We start from the raw sequence: 18,949 nt of genomic DNA, 5'->3' as shown, positions 1-18,949 counted from the left end.
AGAAAGGCGTTAAGTCACTTATGATTTGCAAAGCAGCAAGAAAGAACATTTGCTAATATGATCAAAAAATTATAAATCTGGATGGAAGGCAGAAATCAGACTCTGTTTATTGGAGAGAGGTACTAAAGTGATGCCTCAAAAATAGAACAGCAAATATCTAAGTAAATAAAAAATTCTTGCTTCTCTCTCATTATGCTAAACCTCACTGATCAAAATGTTTTTGTTCTGTCACCACCTCTCTTTAGAGATTCAACGACGCAGTTTTCAAAAAGGAGGCAAATAGATTGACTATAGAATCGGCCATAAAGGAATATCTTACTCACAACAAAAAGGGGGACACAACAGATCTGACAAGATGGGAAGCACTGAAAACAACGGGCAGGAGGGTATTAATCAAAATTCGTTCAGCCATGAATAAGGATGCCAATATCACTTTACAGCGCTTGGAAGAGGAGATCTCAGCGCTAGAAAAAAGGCATGTCGCTTTTAAAGATCCTCTGGTCCTAAATGACTTGATGAACAAAAAATACGACTACAATAAAATAGTCAGTGAAAGGGCAGGGGCGTGGCTTCAACACCAAAAGAACTTCAGGCTCTGTCATGCTAATAAGGCGGGTAAGAGCCTTGCCTTTTACTTGAAATTCAAGCTACAACAAACAGCTATCAAAAGCATAGTGGATAAACTAGGAAATCCGCACTCGGACCCTACCAAAATTGCCGACATCTTTAAGAACTTCTATAGCGACTTATATAGCAAAAACCTAGAGATCGATGGTTCTAAACTAGGGACATATTTAGACAAATGTAAGCTCCCTTCTCTCTCGACGAAAGACCAGGTCGAGCTCAACAGGCCCATATCCTCTGATGACATTGCCCAAGCCATTAAGGGCCCGATGTAGGTCACCAAATACCAGTCGGTGACGGCTGAATTCGGCCGTTACCGACCGGTATTTGGTGATTGAGATGTAGGGGGCTATATTTTACAGAATCGGTAAATTTACCGATTAGGTAAATTTACTGATTCTGTAAAATACCGAATCAGTAATTTTACCGATTCTGAATATTCCTGATGTAGGTAGCACTGTTTCTAGTGCTACAGGCCTTTCAGATTCGGTATTTTACCACCCAATGCAATTGGGTGGTAAAATACAGAATCCAGGTGTGCATGCACATGTGTGCATGCACACCTATGCCATGTGACAGACAGACATGCCCTTAGGGCATGTCTGTGTGCCAACATGGCACACATGCCTGTATTTGGGGTGCTAGAGGGTGTCAAAGTGACACCCCCTGCACTCTTGCTGGAATCGGTATTTACTGAATCGGTAAATACCGATTCGGTAATGCCCATTGATTCCTATTGGCTTCAATGCCCTTAGGAATCAATGGGCATTACCGAATCGGTATTTACAGAATCGGTAAATACCGAATCTTAACGATTCGGTATTTACCGATTCTGTATTACCTACACCCCCCCCCTCTATTTTACCACTTCTTAAATACTGATTCGGTATTATTCGGTATTTAAGAAGTGGTAAAATAAAATTACCTACATCGGGCCCTAAATCTCTTAAAACCGGGAAGGCGCCGGGCTCTGACGGATTCAGAGCTTCGTTCTATAAGAGTTTTTCCCCTTCACTAATGGAGCCTTTCAGGGACTTATACGAGCACTTTACCATCAGTGGCCAAATCCAAGGCACTCCCGCAGAAGCAATGATTGCGGTTCTCCCTGTAGACGGGAAAGACCCAAAGTTCCCGCAGAACGACAGGCAGATATCATTAATCAACCTCGATTGTAAGATCTACGCCATGGTTCTGGCAAAGAGAATTCAAAAGGTCTTACCCCAACTTGTACATCCGTCGCTGGTAGGGTTCCTCAAAAACAGATTATCCAGCAATAACACACGAACATTAGCATACATATTAGAAAAAGCAAAGCTTACTACCTCCCCTAGAGTGGCTGTGACATTAGACGCCGAGAAGGCCTTTGACAAGGTCGACTGGTCTTATTTAGAAGCCACTTTACGGAAATACAACCTGGGGTCCGACTACATTCGTATGGTGATGGCCTTGTACTCTAACCCGTCGGCGAGAGTGAGAGCAGGCGGATGTCTGTCGAATCCGTTTGAACTAAAGCAAGGGACGAGACAGGGCTGCCCCCTTTCTCCCTCCCTTTTTCTCTTGGCAATTGAACCCTTCCTTTACTCTCTTCGGAATAACAAGTTAATTAAGGGTATCTGTTTTGAAGATGTCACGGTCAAAATTTCGGCTTATGCTGACGATGTTTTGGTGGTTTCGGAGCAAGCAGACCTGGCTATCCCGGCACTGATGTCCTCTATTGCAGAAGTTGCAGAAGTATCAGGCTATAAGACAGAGGTTAAATTACTTAATAATATAGGTGACAAGAGCGTGTTAGGGGATTCGGGCTTATGCTGGCAACCGAAGAGTTTCAAATATCTAGGTATAGAGTTCAAGAAGGATTTAATTAGCACTCTCAAACTAAATAAGCTTTCCCTCCATAAAAATATTTCCTCCCTTCTGGATGGCTGGTCCCCAAAATTCCTGTCTTGGTGGGGCAGAGTGGAAACTCTGAAAATGATGATTACGCCCCTCATCAACTATCTGATAAGCATGCTACCTATGCTACTCTTCGATGATTTCCTCAACAAGACATATAAGCTTTTTAATACCTTTTTGTGGCAGGAAAAGAAACCGAGAATCTCCTTGCGGAAACTCCAGCTCCCAAAAGACAAAGGGGGGATTGGGCTACCAAATTTCAGATGCTATCAGACGGCCTACCTTTGTAAGTAAGGGGCGAACTGGTTCCCAGCACATCAGGACTACACTCCTATTCGGGTCCAAGTCGAGAAGTCTATTATTAATAACCTTCCGCTCTCCGCTATTATGTGCATGGATGTCATGGTATTTCCTCACTCCAAGTATATCTTTCTTAAAATTAAACGGGCGCTCCTTAGCCTAGAGAGACATTGCAAAGTCAAAACCAAATTCTCCAGGTCCACCTTAACCTCGTTCTGGTTTAACCCAGCCTTTAAGGATGAAGGCAAGTACCTCTATTGGGAGAAGTGGTCTAAGAAAGGGCTGAACTTACTGAGGGATAGTTACGATGGATCTTCTCCTCTAGCTTTTGCCTCCTTACAGACACGGTTTGATCTCCAACCACTTGATTTCTATAGGTTCCTACCTCTCAAAGCCCTTGTCTCTGCCAGAGCCATCTTACCACATGCACCTACACTATACAGTAAATTACTTCAGCTCATGTCATTAGGCCACATGGTATCAAAAATGTATAAAATTCTCTCACCCATGCCTCAAAAAGCTCACAGGAAGTGCGAACTAGACTGGGAAAATGAAGCCAAATCCTCTACTATCCAGTTCGATTGGGACAGGATTCACCTCACTCCTTTCTCCAGCAAAAATATCTCCGATACTCTCCCAGACCAAATTTATGCTGATCAATAGATCGTATTGGACACCGGAAAAACCTTTTAAACTTAAGCTCCTTGATAACCCTCTATGCTGGAATTGCAAATCCCACGTCGGTAACCTGGCCCACATGCTTTTCCATTGCCCGATGCTCCAGCAGTTCTGGGATATGATTTTTAACTATATTCAACGAATATTCCAATATCGGCCACCCAGAGAATTCGCATTTGTCTTACTGGGAGCAATTGACCCGAGGTTACCAAGTGAACACGATAGACACCTATTAAGCCTCATGCTCACACTTGCATGTAAAGTAGTTTTGAGTAAATGGAAAAGTGCCTCCGAGGTATCTTTCAGAAGGTGGCAGGAATGGCTAACTTCCCTGTGAGGTGCGGATAATGACGTCCTCATCATGGCGGAAACCTCATACTAAACTCTGGAGCTCGCTTGATTCAAGGGAGACATGCTACGATCTGCCTTAGACTCGTTTGGGACACTATCCCCTGACTCACACCCGTATTTGTCTACTATTTGACTATTAATGGACTGTATGGCTTGCCCTGTATCCGCTACTACGAGCCAAATTTGGGGTAATCCGCAACGTTGCTGCTGTAATCTTTCTCTTTTCTTTTCCTTCTACCTCCTTTCTTCATCATAAGCTTTGTCTCTTCCTTATCCTACCTTCTTGCTTTTCTCGTTCCTCTCCTTCCTTCTATCACCTTATATTACATTTGTGAGTTAAGATTAATATTTCGTATATGGATAATCTATAATCTGTTCATTGTATATCTAATGTGTTTTTCTGCTTAACCATGACTTACTATATTTCATGTTATTTTTTACCCGTGATATGTGACTCAGACAGCTTATCATTTGTATGAACTCTTTGTATTCATCCTTGTATTATTCTCTGTCTTTTCCTCGTTTATTTTTGTACTCTTCAATAACAAGCATTTGCAATGCAATAGGTCTCCCAGTAATTAAGTTTGAGCATTTGGCATTGCTAAATATTGCAACACTAATTGCAACAAAAGTTAATAAATTGTAGGCAAAAAAAAGTGTATTTATTTATGTAGTAATGTTGGCATGCTGCACTTCAGATGAATATGTTTAAAAGTAAAGTGTGCCATACTGCGATTGCTGCAATACTTCATTGTGGATGCGTTAACAATTGATGTGTGCAGTGATGGCTAGTGGTGTGTGTGCCTGTAGAAATTGTGCACTGATGGCTGGTGGTGTGTGCCTGGTGGAAGTGTGCACTGCTGGCTGGTGGTGTGTGTGCCTGGTGCAAGCGTGCACTGACAGCTGGTGGTGTGAGTGACTGGTGAAAGTGTGCACTGACAGCTGGTGGTGTGTGTGTGCCTGGTGAAAGCATGCACTGACGGCTGGTGGTGTATGTGTGCTTGGTGAAAGCGTGCACTGACGGCTGGTGGTGTGTGGATGGCTGGTGAAAGTGTGCACTGACGTCTGGTGGTGTGTGCCTGGTGGAAGCATGCACTGATGGCTGGTGGTGTTTGTGCCCGGTGAAAGCGTATACGGACGACTGATGGTGTTTGTGTCTGGTGAAAGTGTGCACTGATGGTGTGGTGGTGTGTGGTGGTGTGGTGGTGTGTGGTTGTGTGTGTGTTGTTGTGTGGTTGTGTGTGTGTGTGGTTGTGTGTGTTGTTGTGTGTGTGGTTGTATGTGTGTGGTTGTGTGTGTGGTTGTGTGTCTTTGGTTGTATGTATGGTTGTGTGTGTGGTTGTGTTTGTTGTTGTGTGGTTGTGTGTGTGGTTGTGGGCACCCACTGGAAGAGCTAGCTTTAGATCCCCTAAGCATCCCCATGGAATAACCAAAGCGGGCTGAGACTAGGTATACAGGCTCAAGCCAATAATGAGCGGCAAGTTTGCACTTTCTGATTTTCTGGTTAGATGTATTCCATGGTCTAATATTTGCTCCAGACCTAAGCGCCGAGACGAGGGACCGAACCACACAGGGCAACGGAGTTTCTCAAGTGGATGAGGGCTTGGACCCACATTGGGACCAGGTATACCTTTTCACAACTAAAACAGCTGGATCAAGCTGAAATCATCTTTCATACCCTAAATGAAAAATCGGTAGATAGCCAGGTAACTTCCATGGGGTTAAAAGCACCTTTCAGTTATGGCCGATGAGGGTCACTGAACAGTATGTCCTCCTGCATCACAAACAGAAAGGGAACTCATTTCCAAACCTTAAAAATGTAACTTTTATAAACAGTTCTTTATTATGAAATCAAGTGTCTCATCTAGAATACGTTTACCCTTGCTCAGCACGAATACCAAAAGGTTCCCGAAAGGATATTATGCCAATTAGTGGCCTTAAATGGAGAGGAACATCCTGGATTACAATTCACAGATGGAAGACAAAGAGGGTCTGCTGTGGCAAACTAGCAGTGACCCAGACATGCAAGGCTTACACCCAGAGCCTTACATCAAATATGCCAAAACTGGCACAAGAGTAGGGCAGCAGCAATCCACATGGTGACATTGGGTGAAGAAAGCCATGGCACGCGGTACTACAGATTTTTCTAACTGATCTTAATCAATAATAGAACTGTGCTAGAGCCATTAAATGGACTGTCCAGCATTGTATATGACTTCTTTAATATTAAACATATATATTTTGTGTGACAGCAAAATCATATGATGCCTTAAACTGATACATTATGTATTTCAAGCAAATATAAGTGGAAATGTGTCCGCATATTTTCAGATAGTAAACAACTTTTTTTTTTGGTCTAGCTACAAAAAAAAACATACCTTTCCATAGACTATTATCACCTTCACTGTAACTCCAACCCTCACTGTGGAAATTATCGTTCCCTAGGATTAGCGAGCGGTGAGTGGTTGACTTTGGGGGAAAAAACACAATGTATGCTCTGATATTCTTACTCTTGTAGCGCAGGTCTGCCAACCATTACAAAGTTATCTTTGGAATTTTGGTTCAGGTAAGTTTCTTTGCATCTGGTGTACTCGCATTGTGCCTTCTGATTTATTGTCTACATACAATTAACTTTGTCTTCCACATCTGATATTCTCACCATGTGGATCCACAAGATTGTATTTGTTTCGTAACATGCGACTATAATACGCTAGCCCACTTCACTGGAGGAATGAAGTCAATTCTCTGTAATAGACTGGTAGAAACCACATTTGAAAGCTATCACAAATGTGTTCTTTGCTTACTAATTCTGTTGCCAGTTTAGTTTATTTATAGGGACTAATTAATTGCCTCTAGCAGCATCTTTCCAGTGCTACATGTCACGGTTCATTACAAAAACTTCACAAGGAGAACTAATGTTGTTGGCATTTAATATGACAAAAGACTGTAATGGATGCACATGCTCTGTTGGGTTACTTTGTTGTCAAATCAATTATTGGCGCAAAAACATCATGAGTACAGTAACGTCAACTTTACAAGCCTCTTTTATTTTAGAATGGTCTATTCCCTGTCCTATCATATAAGCAATTGCTTACAGATGAACACATCTGGTCGCTTTTTTAGTGGGGTATGCACATTAATATGCTTGCGAACGTCCTCGGACCAGACCTCTCCATTCTCAGGTTGTTCGGCGTACAAGGCGATACCCAACAACTGGCTGAACAGCAAATTGAGTCCTTCCATACAAGCTCCAAGTGAGAAAAATGCCCCCGGAATCCCGCCGCGGCTGCACCGGAAGTCAGGCAAGGTCGCCTGTGACAAGGGCGGGGCCGCGTCCCGACCGGAAGAGGAGGCAGGCGGAGTAAATGCGTCTCGCGGCCCGGGGCTCCTGTGAGAGGTGGAGAGCCCCGGGACCGCCAGCAGGAGGTTGCGCAAGTGTTGCCGGGCTCCCTTGACCAAGAGGGAGCCCCGGGAAAGGAGCTGGCAAGAGCCGCAACGTGAACTTTGCGGAGGAGGCACGAGGCACATGCCCGGTGCCTGCCCCTGCCGCGTGCCGAGAGCGGACTCCCTCCAGATTGGCCCGGTAACTTCAAAAGGGCTGTGGGGGAGGGGGGGGGGGTATGGCTGCTAGAGGGGAGAGCAGACATGGGGACTGTGTCTCTGTGTGTGCGTGCATGGGGAGAGCAGACAGTGGGGACTGTCTCTCTGTGTGTGCCCATGCGTGGTTCTTGGAGCTTTCCAGGAGAGGAGACAGGAGCTGGCCAAAGCGAGCGCGTTCGCTTGGCCCGCTCAATTACCTGCGCGTGGCCAGCTCATGTCCCCTCTCCTGGAAAGCAGAGTCGCTCACAATAGGTCTCTGGTGAGACCGCGCTTTCGCTTTGTGGTCTATATTTCCAGTCTGTCTCGCCCGAATAGCTCGGAGTCTGAGCCGATCTCCATGGAAAGGAGTGAGCTGCAGAAATGGATTACTAAAAAAACTCTGTGCTGGCATCCCTTTGCCATTCTACTGCGCCTTTGATGAGCTCCGTGTGATGTTACTGTACTGATGGGGCGAGCAGGCAGAGAGGCCTGGTTAGAATCCTCCTTGGTTTCACTGTATTAGCCTTGAGTCACTGGTTTGCTCCTGCGACTGAACTTCTCTACGTTATTGGCCCCGAGCCGGGCCCTGGATGACAGCCCAGCGCTCTGCTTTGATGAACCTTTCATTTTACTGTCCTGGCCCAGAGCCCTGCCTCTCTCTGCACAAAGGCAACGTGGACCACTACCTTTTGGGTTTATGGTGAAAAGGACTTGTGTGTATATTCTTGCTTCTGTGTCTATAGTGTCGGAGTTACTACCCTCCTTTCTCTGAATGAACATGGACTGTCGGAAGCAAGAACTGCCCGCCAAAGCCACCATCACCGCCACGGCTACCCCCCAGCCACACACAGAGGCCCCGAGGCAGCCGGCCCAACCCTACCCCTACCCCGAGAAGGCGTCCCGGCGTCCCCTACTGCGGATGAGCGCCGCCCTGCGGCCGGGGGAGCGGCAGTGGGGCCGCAGCGGCTCTGGCGACGAGCCGCCCGAGGGGGGCTGCTACCGCTTCAGCGGCGCCGCCAACGGCGGCTTCCAGGAAGGCGGCGGGGTGGTGGTGGAGCGGCGCACGGAGGGCCGCAAGGGAGCCTCGCTGGAGGCGCACCGCTACAGCGCCGGGGACTTCGGGGCAGAGTGGGGGGAAGCGTCACAGCAGCTGCGGGCGAATGTCTCTCCGGCCGGGGGAGGGGCAGTGGGGCTGCAGCGGCTCCGGCGACGAGTCGCCCGAGGGGGGTAGCTACCGCTTCAGCGGCGCCGCCAACGGCGGCTTCCAGGAAGGCGGCGGGGTGGTGGTGGCGCGGCGCACGAAGGGCCGCAAGCGAGGCTGACCGCTACAGCGCCGGGGACTTCGGGGCGGAGAAGGGGGAAGCGTCACAGCAGCTGCGGGGGACTGTCTCTGTGTGTGCGCATGCATGGGTCTTGGTGCTTTCCAGGAGAGGAGACATGAGCGTGGCCCGCTCAATTCCCTGTGCGTGGCCAGCTCCTGTCCCCTCTTCTCGGAAGCAAGAGTCGCTCACAATAGGTCTCTGGCGAGACCGCGCTTTCGCGCGGTTCAACGCCAGGAGACCTAAAAACGACTTGAAATAAAAAAAAGAGTTATGCTACGAGTGCGAGTAGTTGATGCTGCAGATGAACTGTGAGTGGCTGAAGGTGAGAGAATGCACACAAATGATGCGGAGTGGTATTATGGGGAGACAACCTTGTATTAGGATGAGAGCTAAACAATAGAGTGAGTGATGTTGGGGGCAAATAAAAGTTGAGCTAGTGTGTGTGTGTATAAATATGAAGTTGATTGAGTTTAGCGATAGTGAGCAAAAGCTAATTTAAGTGCCCTCAAGCACTGATGGTTAATTACATACAGTGTGCTATGGGTACACACAGTATAAGTTCATAGCTAATGGGTCTGACTGTACCAGAGTGTTACAAAGTATCTACTGTTAAAAAGAATGAGGACTGACTACTACCAATAAGATTTTGCAAGCCACATCATTATGTTTTCAATAATTTAAAGGGATTTGTTTAACATGTCACAAAGACAAGGGCCCCATTCTGGGTTTCGTTCAATCGTATAAACCTATATAGTATGTGACCCTAACATGGATTTGTTTTATTACGTCACTTATTTGGGTCTATTCCACTTTCCTCACTGGGGCAAACCAATTCTTAGCTCTTTGTAACATGGTATTGCTCACTTTACAACTCGACAAAGGGAATGTAAATTTCAGACCAGAAGTCTCTAAAATAAGGACAGGAACATGGGCAGTGAAGCAACTCATAGGTATTTCAGCTTTAAATTAGAATGTGCATGTACCAAACAACACCTTAACATCCCCATGACCACCACAACTAAAACGAGACCCATGAAACCCACAACCACCCCCACAACAGCAATTGCAAAGGCAAACTGCAGTCTTCACAAAGGCCAAAACAAGCACCACCGATGAACTGCCAGGTATTTATAACCCTTCTGATGCTTACAGTGCTTTATAACTACCACGACACCCATCACTATGGCAGTAACCACCACCACTATAAATACCACAACCACCACCACGACAACCCACTGATATCACAACACCACCAGGGCAAACACCATCACAAAAACTATCACAACCAGGAAAACATCACTTCTATTTCAATCATCACATGACAACCACAAGCATGACAATGACCGCCACCAACAAAATGACCATCCTGATGAAAAGTCATCACCAACAGTCATCACCAAAGGAAAGACAAATAAGTTACACATTTCCCCTAAATTATAAACAAAATGGCACACTACAGATATGATAAAGCTTAAAGATCACATCAGCTTCTGCTATACCCATAAGTATTTTACTTTTTGTGACCTCCCTTTTGACTACTGCTAGGTAGGCTTTTAGGATGCTAGTTATGACCTCTCAAAACTTTTACATAATAAAACTAATTTCCTCTTCTTTAAAAGGTGTACAATGAGATATTCACAACCTTATTTATAAAGGTTAGGATCCCTGGCTAGACCTATAAAACAGTATCTGGATAGACCTATATAGCAGAATCATAATTCTAATGGCATGTGCATTCACTTTATAAACAGTTGAAGATCTATGCATGTTATCAAGTATCTGGGCATATAAGGTTGTTCACCCAGAACGGACACTGCCCTTGAAAGCATAAATACAATCGCCACCGCACACACCCATGGTCACCCTTGAATTGCCAGTCTGCTACATGCCTTTACTAGACCAGTACTACTGTAGATCACAATTCTAAACACCAAAAAGACATAACCCAGCATACATCCATATGGAACAAACCCAATATTTAAAAAGCACAAAGAGCACTTGCCAGGCACATCTAGACCATGAAAGGTATATTTTTCCATTTGACACAATTACAAACCGCACACTTTCAAGATCATAAGGATACATGTAAAATCTTACTTGCCAAGAGGTAAATTCCTGCATTTGCAACAAAGCAAAACCATCATACTAGCTAGTGTCCCACATCCACCTTCTTTGCCTGACTTGTTAAACAATTGCTTCCCACTATCCAAATCTGACCATTTGCTGTATATGCTGAATAATCATAACTGTTGCTCCCAAACTAGGTTAAAACAATGAACTACTTTCCACTAAATTGCCCCAATCCTGGGTTTATGCCACAAAGATAACTGATATTGTGGGTGGGGACAAGCAACATGGGCAAAGGAAGGTGGGAATGGTTAGGGAGCAAGCAACATGGACAATGAGAGGAGGAGGGGCAAGCAATAAGGACAAAGTAAGGAGCGGAGAGGGTGGGGGCAAGCAACACAGACAATGGAAAGAGAGAGGGTGGATGAGGTCAAGCAATATGGACAGTGGAAGAAGGGAGGACTGGCTGGGGCAAGCACCACACACACTGCATTTCACCAGAACTCCCGAGGCGACTCCGGGAGCAACGCTGCTTTTAAAATTACTTGGACACTTGTCTACTTGTTCTTAGCCCGCCTACCTGCTTCGTTGCTTGGCGCTACGGAGCCAGCGCTTCTGCTCTTCCTGGCTGCTCCTGTCCTGCTCGCTGACCCAGACCGCCACCGCTGATCGCCCCCTCCCTGCTGACTCTTGGAGTGGGACGGGCGGCTCCACCATCTTGGGCGGGTCTGGGCTCGGCGCTGCAGTTCTTTGGCCCCTCCCCCCTTGCCACATCCCCGGACTCTTTCCCCCATGTGTCGCTACTTAATGGTTACCCAGTCCCGGCCGCGCAGCGGACGCGCGCAGCGGGCGCGACGAAGGCGCGCCGAAGTTGCGCCTAAGTTAAGCCCGTCTGCGCCCGTCCGCGACAGGCCGGGACCAGGGGCCACACCCCCTGCCCTTTTTGTAGCTTATACCTCCGCACAACTCCTAGCTTTCAATGCTGTTTCCCCACTTTCACCCTCACTCTTGCACCACCTTGACACACTTGGTATTCTCGTCTCTCCTCCCCCTCACTTGACTCCGCTTCTTTCTAGCCCCACTAGCACTACCCCCCTAGCTGCTGACCCCCCTTCTGCCTTCTATTCCTCCTCCCTCTCTGCCTCTGCCGCTGCTTCTGCCATATTGCTTAACACCCGCTCAGCGGCCAAACATCAGACGGCTCTCTTTAATCTTCTTACCTCCGACTCCCCAGATTTCCTTTTTTTGACCGAAACCTGGTTCACCGCTGACTCCCTTCCCGACCTCTTAGCCATTCTTCCTGACACCTATTATGCCCTCCGGGCTGATCGTCCGGACGGCAAGGTGGGGGGAGGGGTGGCGATGATCATTCGGTCAACCCTCAAATTCCAACTTCTTAATTACCCCCCTATCTCTAATGTGGACTACCTAGTGGCCCGCTCTCTCAATCTACCTGCCCCCCTCACTGTTGTCCTTGTGTACCGTCCTCCTCAATCTATGCCCTCTTTTGTAGCCTCCATTCAGGACCTTATGGCCACCCTTGTGGTCAATAATTCTTCCGTCCTATTGCTCGGCGACTTTAATTATTGGCCGGGTGATCCCAGGGAAGACCTTCCCTCGAAAGATTTCTCAGGCACTCTCCAATGCCTAAACTTCACTTCTCATATCTCAGTTCCCACTCATGTCCAGGGTCACATCTTGGACCAAATCTGGTCCTCTCGCCCCATTGTTTCACCCCCTCTTGTCTCCCCATGCGTCTGGTCGGATCATTTTTCCATCTCCTTTGCCATCCACCTGGGAGTGGTTGACAAGTCTCCCCTCCCCAAGAACATCTCAGCCCGCAATTGGAATCGAACGGACCTTGACTCTCTCTCGCTCACTTTGGCTTCATCTGTCCCTACCCTTACCAATCTTTCTCTTGATTCTCAGGTCAATGCCATTGGCACATGGCTTTCCTCCTCCTGCGACCTTGTCGCTCCGCTTAAAAAGATCAAGGCGATGCGTCCTCATGACGCGCACAAATGGTTCTCTCCAGAACTTAAAACCCTTAAACTCGACCTAAGGCGGTCGGAACGCCACTGGAGACGGAACTATTGCCCCTTGTTGCGCGCCAAATACAAATCACTCCTTGCTGAATATAAAAAAGCGATCCTGGCGGCTAAAACCGCCTATTTCTCTGAGAGAGTAGCTCTCGCGAATAACAAATCCCGTGAAATCTTCTCTCTGGTCTACAATCTTGCCACCTCTGATCGCTCCACCCCCAGTCCGGTTCCCTCACAGTCCCTCTGTTCTTCACTCAACGATTTTTTTATTGATAAGATTGTTAAGATCAAAGCCAACATTCCCACACTGCCACCACCCCGCCCCACCTGTCTTTCCATCTATCCTCCCTCCTCTTTTTCCTCCTTCCCTCCTCTCTCCACTGAACTATTTCTAAATCTACTGATCAAAATCAAGTCCGGTTCCCCCATGGATTGCGCGCCAGCACGCATTCTTAAAACCCTCTTCACCACTTGCTCTGGACCTCCTCTTGCTCTCCTTAACTCCTCTCTGGCTCTTGGATCTGTCCCCTCCTCTTTCAAATCTGCCATAGTCCTTCCGATTTTAAAGAAAACTGGCTTAGATCCCTCTCTTCCCTCCAATTTCCGTCCCATCTCTCTCCTTCCCTACCTTGGCAAGATCCTCGAGGCTCATGTCACTTCTTGCCTCTCCTCTTACATTGAGGAGAACAGCCTCCTTGCATCCCACCAGGCAGGATTTCGCCCGGGCCACTCCACGGAGATGGTGGTCCTCGCAGTCTTGGACGAGCTTAAGGGGAAGGCTGATTCCAATCTCCCCCGCAAGCTCTGGTCCTTCTCGACTTGTCCGCTGCGTTTGACACGGTCAACCATGCCATCCTTCTCGACCGTGTCAGCGCAGCGGGCATTCGGGCGTGGCCTTTTCCTGGCTGGCGTCCTTCCTTCAGGATAGGTCCCAGGCAGTTCATCTTTCCGGTTTTTCCGCTCCTCCCCGTCCTGTCACTTGTGGAGTTCCCCAAGGCTCTTCTCTTTCCCCTCTCCTCTTCAATCTCTATATTCACCCCCTCATCACTTCTCTTCTTGAGCTGGGGGTCTCTGTGTATAACTACGCAGATGACCTTCAGCTCGTTTTCGATCTTTCTTCCTCCCCTGACTCTCTTCCCAAGTTCTGTTCCACTTTAGTTTTCATTTCTGACTGGATGTGCGCTAACCAACTGAAGCTCAATCCAGATAAAACTGAACTTGTTCTCACCGGTGGCTCTTCCAACCCCTGGACTCCCGCACATTGGCCCCTCTCTTTTGGTCCCCCCCCTGTTCCCTCTTCTTCTGTCCGCACTCTTGGCATCAAAGTCAGTCATGACTTATCCATGCACAGTCAGATCAGCTCTGTTGTGTCCTCCTGCTTTCTTTCCCTCCGTTTAATCCGGAAAATCTCCCGCTTCTTCTCCTCTGATGCTCTCAAATCCATAGTCATGGCCCTCGTCATCTCTCGCCTTGACTATGGGAATGGCCTGTACGTGGGCATACCTGCTTACGAATCTCGCCGCCTACAGGCCATTCAAAACCAAGCTGCTCGTCTCATCCTTTCCCTCCCCAAATCCTCTCATATCACCCCGGCTCTTAAATCACTTCACTGGCTCCCTGTCCGCCTCAGATCCTTTTTCAAACTGGCCTGTCTAGCTTTCTTGGCTCACTCTCGCTCCGCACCCCTGTTCATCAACACTCTTGTCTCTTCTCATGCCCCTGTCCGCACCCTCCGTTCTTCCTCTCTCTCTCTTCTTCACACCCCTCGTTTCCGCAAATCCAGAACCGGGGGAACCCGATTCTCAGTCCTTGCCCCCCAGTTCTGGAATAGCCTTCCTCTCTCTATTCGCTCCATTCCCATCTACTCCCACTTTCGCAAAGCCCTTAAAACCTTCCTCTTCCTTCAGGCATTCCCCTCTTAATCTTCCCTGGGTCCCCTCTGCCGAGTTCTTGATCAGGTCCCCAGCGCCAGGAAGCCGCTCGGCCATCGCGCGCTTTATTAAATATTTTATTCATTCATTCACTGGAAGTAGAGAGAGTGGCAGGAAAACGGTGCAGAGAGAATAACAAGAGGTAGACAGCTGAAAAATACACACTCTCATAAAGTGCTTACACACAAAGAAAAGGGTAGCGCCTAAAGAAACGAGCAGTGGAAAGACACAAGTAATGCGTCCATGCTCTAGAGATTGGACAAACACACGAAGAAAAAGGAAACCTACACCAGAAGACTAATAAGAAGCAAGCAAATTACAATGACTTATGAAGCCAATGAGTGGTAAGCAATGGGTGGCAACTAAGCCCACTGCCAGAAAACAATGCCTCGTAAGGGACTGCCCATGTGCTGTCTTAGATGAGACCTAAAAACAGTCTTTATAAAAACACTTGCTTATCTGAAATCACCTTGTGTTTTAGTTCAAATATCCAATGGGAAAGCGGGTTCTTCATGGTGATCTGCTGGACAAAAACTAGGCAATGCTTGTAACAAGTATTGCTGCTGTTCCCCTGAATCACAGAAAATAGGTATTACCAAGCTCACTAAATTATGTAGTATTTGCAGGTTTTGAATTTAAGGTGTTGTCAACGTAGCTCAGTGAAGTCCTACTCTTCAAGACAGATTAAGGAGTAGAACCTTAAATTCAGCTAGTGCATAACAAAATGTACCATACCTAAATCACCCAGTGAAAGTTATGTCTTTAAGTGATGAACAAAAGATTTTATGTTAAATTAAGTTACATTGATTGCCAAGGGGACTGTTGTTTCAAAAAATCTAAATCTTATAAACACTGCCCTATTAGCTGGGGCTGCGTGTACAAAGAAGAGACTCATTGATTTAGTCCACTGTCTCATTCGGGAGAGAATGCTTGCATAACAGCCTTACTTTAGCTCAGTGCGTGCACAAGGCACGAGCGGGTAACGTTAAGTTCACCCGTCTCTTACTTAAGATCACATGCAATAAGTGGTGATCAGTCAGATGGTGCTGCAGCATCAAATGCTGTAAGAATTCAGTCACAACTTTCTTGTAGGGTGTGAATGAAACGGGTCAGGCAGGGGCAGCTAGGACTACTTGCAGGGTTAGGAATTCTTTGACTGTTGAAGATGCTGCTGGACAGTTTTGGATGCTGACAGCAGCTTATACCAAGCGAGGTCAATAGAGGCCACAGGTACTGTGAGGCAGTGAAGTGTTTACTGTTGGGGATAAACGTTATCCGAGGCCTTGAGGAAATCATTAAGTCGGGCTGAATCCTAGCCACCCCAGCTCAAATCGCAGGTGCATGGAGAGGGGAAGAATCAGTAGATGATACAGGTCTTCAGTAGGGGTCAGCCCCAACTGATTTTTTGACTCTGTTCTCTTTTCACCTGGTGGATGCACTCGCTGAGTTCCTCTCAGTGGAGATATATGAGGTGAAAGGTTTGCTATTAAATCAGTAACCTTGGGAGAGGCTGAAACGCAGCAGCAGTCTCTGGTCTAGGCACATACTGCCAACTCCAATCTCCTCACAGTATTATATGGCACAGTTGGCAGGTTCACAGCATGCCAGAAAGTCTACCCCTTATTCAGGTTATAGAAGCAAATCTCTTCCTAACTACTGGAGCATTTTTCTTACTCATTCAGTTGAGACAGCCAAGGTTTGTTTCTGTGTCCAGTTTCTTCTCTCTGCAGGTGTGAGATCTTCAAGTGAATGCCCATCAGGCTCCAGGCCCAACTTCTTTTTAAGAAACTAGCTAATGGGACCAAGCCAACTGGCCAAAGAAATGTACTTACTCCAAATCTTTGGATGGAATCAACTGATGAAAAGTACATTTTCTTCAGTAGGTATTGCACAGTTCCTTGCAACCAATTAGCAACAGGTGTGCAGTCTTTCTAGCTTCCTTGGGAATGGCAGACATCACACAATGCCCACTGTGTTTGAATTGAAACTGGGTAGGCTCCAAAAATACAGAGTCTGCGGCTATGCTCTTGTTTCATGGGCACAAATGGACACAAGATGTAGTGGAGTAGGAAGTCCATCCCCCGAGTGGTGCGGTGACCATGCCATTGGCCGCATCCTCTTGTTTAGGTGTTCCACTTCTCAGGCAACAGGCTGACCTGTTGATGGCTTGATCCAGGGAAGCAGACAAAGTCAAAATGCTCCACTTGTGAGGACAAGTATCCAAACCTCTAACACATGCACTTGGATTACAATGGATGCAACAGGGAGGGAGAAAAATAACACCAACACAGAAGGATCTGCAAGAAATAGGTGTCAGCAGACCACTGACTACCACTAAACCTGTCACAACCTCTACAGCCTTTGCAGCTATATAGATACAGTGGAGCCCCCATTCTAAGCCAACCTACCCCTTCTGCATCCAAGCATTACATCACATCTTAGACTGAGGTACTTTGAGGGGGCCCAGCCATGACAAACAATGCAAATTTAAAAAAACACAATCTCACCACTTGGGTGCAGGTAAAAATAACTATAGTATAGGGCTAACGGGACAAGGACAATATTACTTATGATAGTACAACATTGGGTACTCCACTACATTTTAACTAATAGCATCAATACCTTTAATGATAAACAAGTATCATTCCGCTGAGTATATTAACACTACTCTGAACCCATATTTGCCTGTTCTGAATGTTTTTATTTAATTACACACTAGCCATCAGATGAAAGCACTAACTGCCTGTGAGAGTCAGTTCTTTTCCATTTGCAAGCTTGGTGTATATCTTTGGTTTTTTCTGAATCAGTAATCTTCCTAGTGGTGTGGCATAACGGCTAGAGCTGATGACTTTGGAGCTGGGGAACCAGGTTCGATTCTCTGTGTCCCTCAGCATCCTGTGATTCTGGGCAAATCACGTAATCTCCCAATATATATCACTATTTAGGCCTTGGGAGAGTACTTGATTTGCCCAGAATGCTTGATCTAGACTCCAATAGTTAGCAACTGCTAAGAGGGAATATTGTCGCCTGCTGAAATAGTGCACTGATCAACGGTTTCCTTCCATGCAGAAAATGTCAGGGGTTCTACGCAAATTACCTGCAGATCTTGAGCTACATGGACATTAGTCTGTGATGAGAAGAATGTTTCCAACTTTCCAGGTAGGTCTTAAGTTCCCAAGAACATGTCTGAACCATGTTGTAAGTGATCAGCCACAAGCAATTGCTCATGCTGCATTCCAGCTCATCGTTTATTGCCCACAATACTTCGTTTAGTGGGTCGCCCTAAGCAGGACTACGCCCAGACATGAGTCTTGTGCACACTGTTTCACTGGAACCAAGCTATATCTGGCTGATGAGCCCCAACCAGGGTGAAACTGGTCTGGGTTGCTTGTGTTCCAGTTCAGGGAGGACCTGACCTATCAGTTCAGGCTGGACTCTTCCCATTGGAGCAGGACCAAGGCTGATTTGCATATGGTGGAGTCCATCTGAGTGCGGCATGGTGGGCAAAAAATGATGGATTGGGTTTCGATCTGAGTGATCGCCAGTGGCTAAGATTAATTCAAGCATTACATCCATCACTGTGTCTTTTGATGCTCTAGTGGGCTGCAGCACCCATTGTGCCACACACTAAAGTAGCATTGTAAAAAAGTCTGAGGCCTGCCACTGTAGCCTGTAATGCAATTTTAAAGTGCTATTTTGACCTGGCAACATAAAACTTTTGCGAGGCCTAAACCTTCCTTTTTAATACTTACAAGTCACCATGCCCTAAAAGCTCATAAGGAAGCGGGCAGGATATCAAAAAATGAGGGCAGGTGTGTTGAAGGTTTATGTGTCCTGACAATGAAAAACTCCTAAAATCATTTTTCACTGTGACAATGCTATCTTTCCACAAATTGGGTTACCTTTTTACACTTAATAAGTGATAACTTCTGTTTGGGAACAAATAGAGAAATGCTTCTTCCACACATTTGTATTGTTATCCTCTTTAATGGCAAAATCGGAGTTTAAGGAAAATGCTACTTACCAGTATGCATCTGTTCTTGGCATGTAGAGCTGCAGAGATTCATACTACTGTATAGATCGCCATCTGGTGTTGGACTCGGATGCATGCACCTTCTTGTTGTCTTGGAAGAAGTCTTTTATAGTCACGAGATAGGTGACT

At 46.6% G+C, this 18,949-nt stretch overlaps 1 protein-coding gene across 2 annotated transcripts in view; it reads right to left on the bottom strand.

Annotated features, from left to right (window-relative positions):
* The window catches only part of TRMT10A (tRNA methyltransferase 10A), a 251,783-nt gene that overhangs the window by 23,755 nt on the left and 209,079 nt on the right, over positions 1-18,949 (bottom strand). The gene's annotated exons all lie outside the window — the stretch shown is intronic.

Source organism: Lissotriton vulgaris, chromosome 3_1, assembly GCF_964263255.1.
Source record: "Lissotriton vulgaris chromosome 3_1, aLisVul1.2, whole genome shotgun sequence".
In the NCBI taxonomy this organism is placed as follows: Eukaryota; Metazoa; Chordata; class Amphibia; order Caudata; family Salamandridae; genus Lissotriton; species Lissotriton vulgaris.
This window is presented reverse-complemented; position numbering and strand designations above follow the sequence as displayed.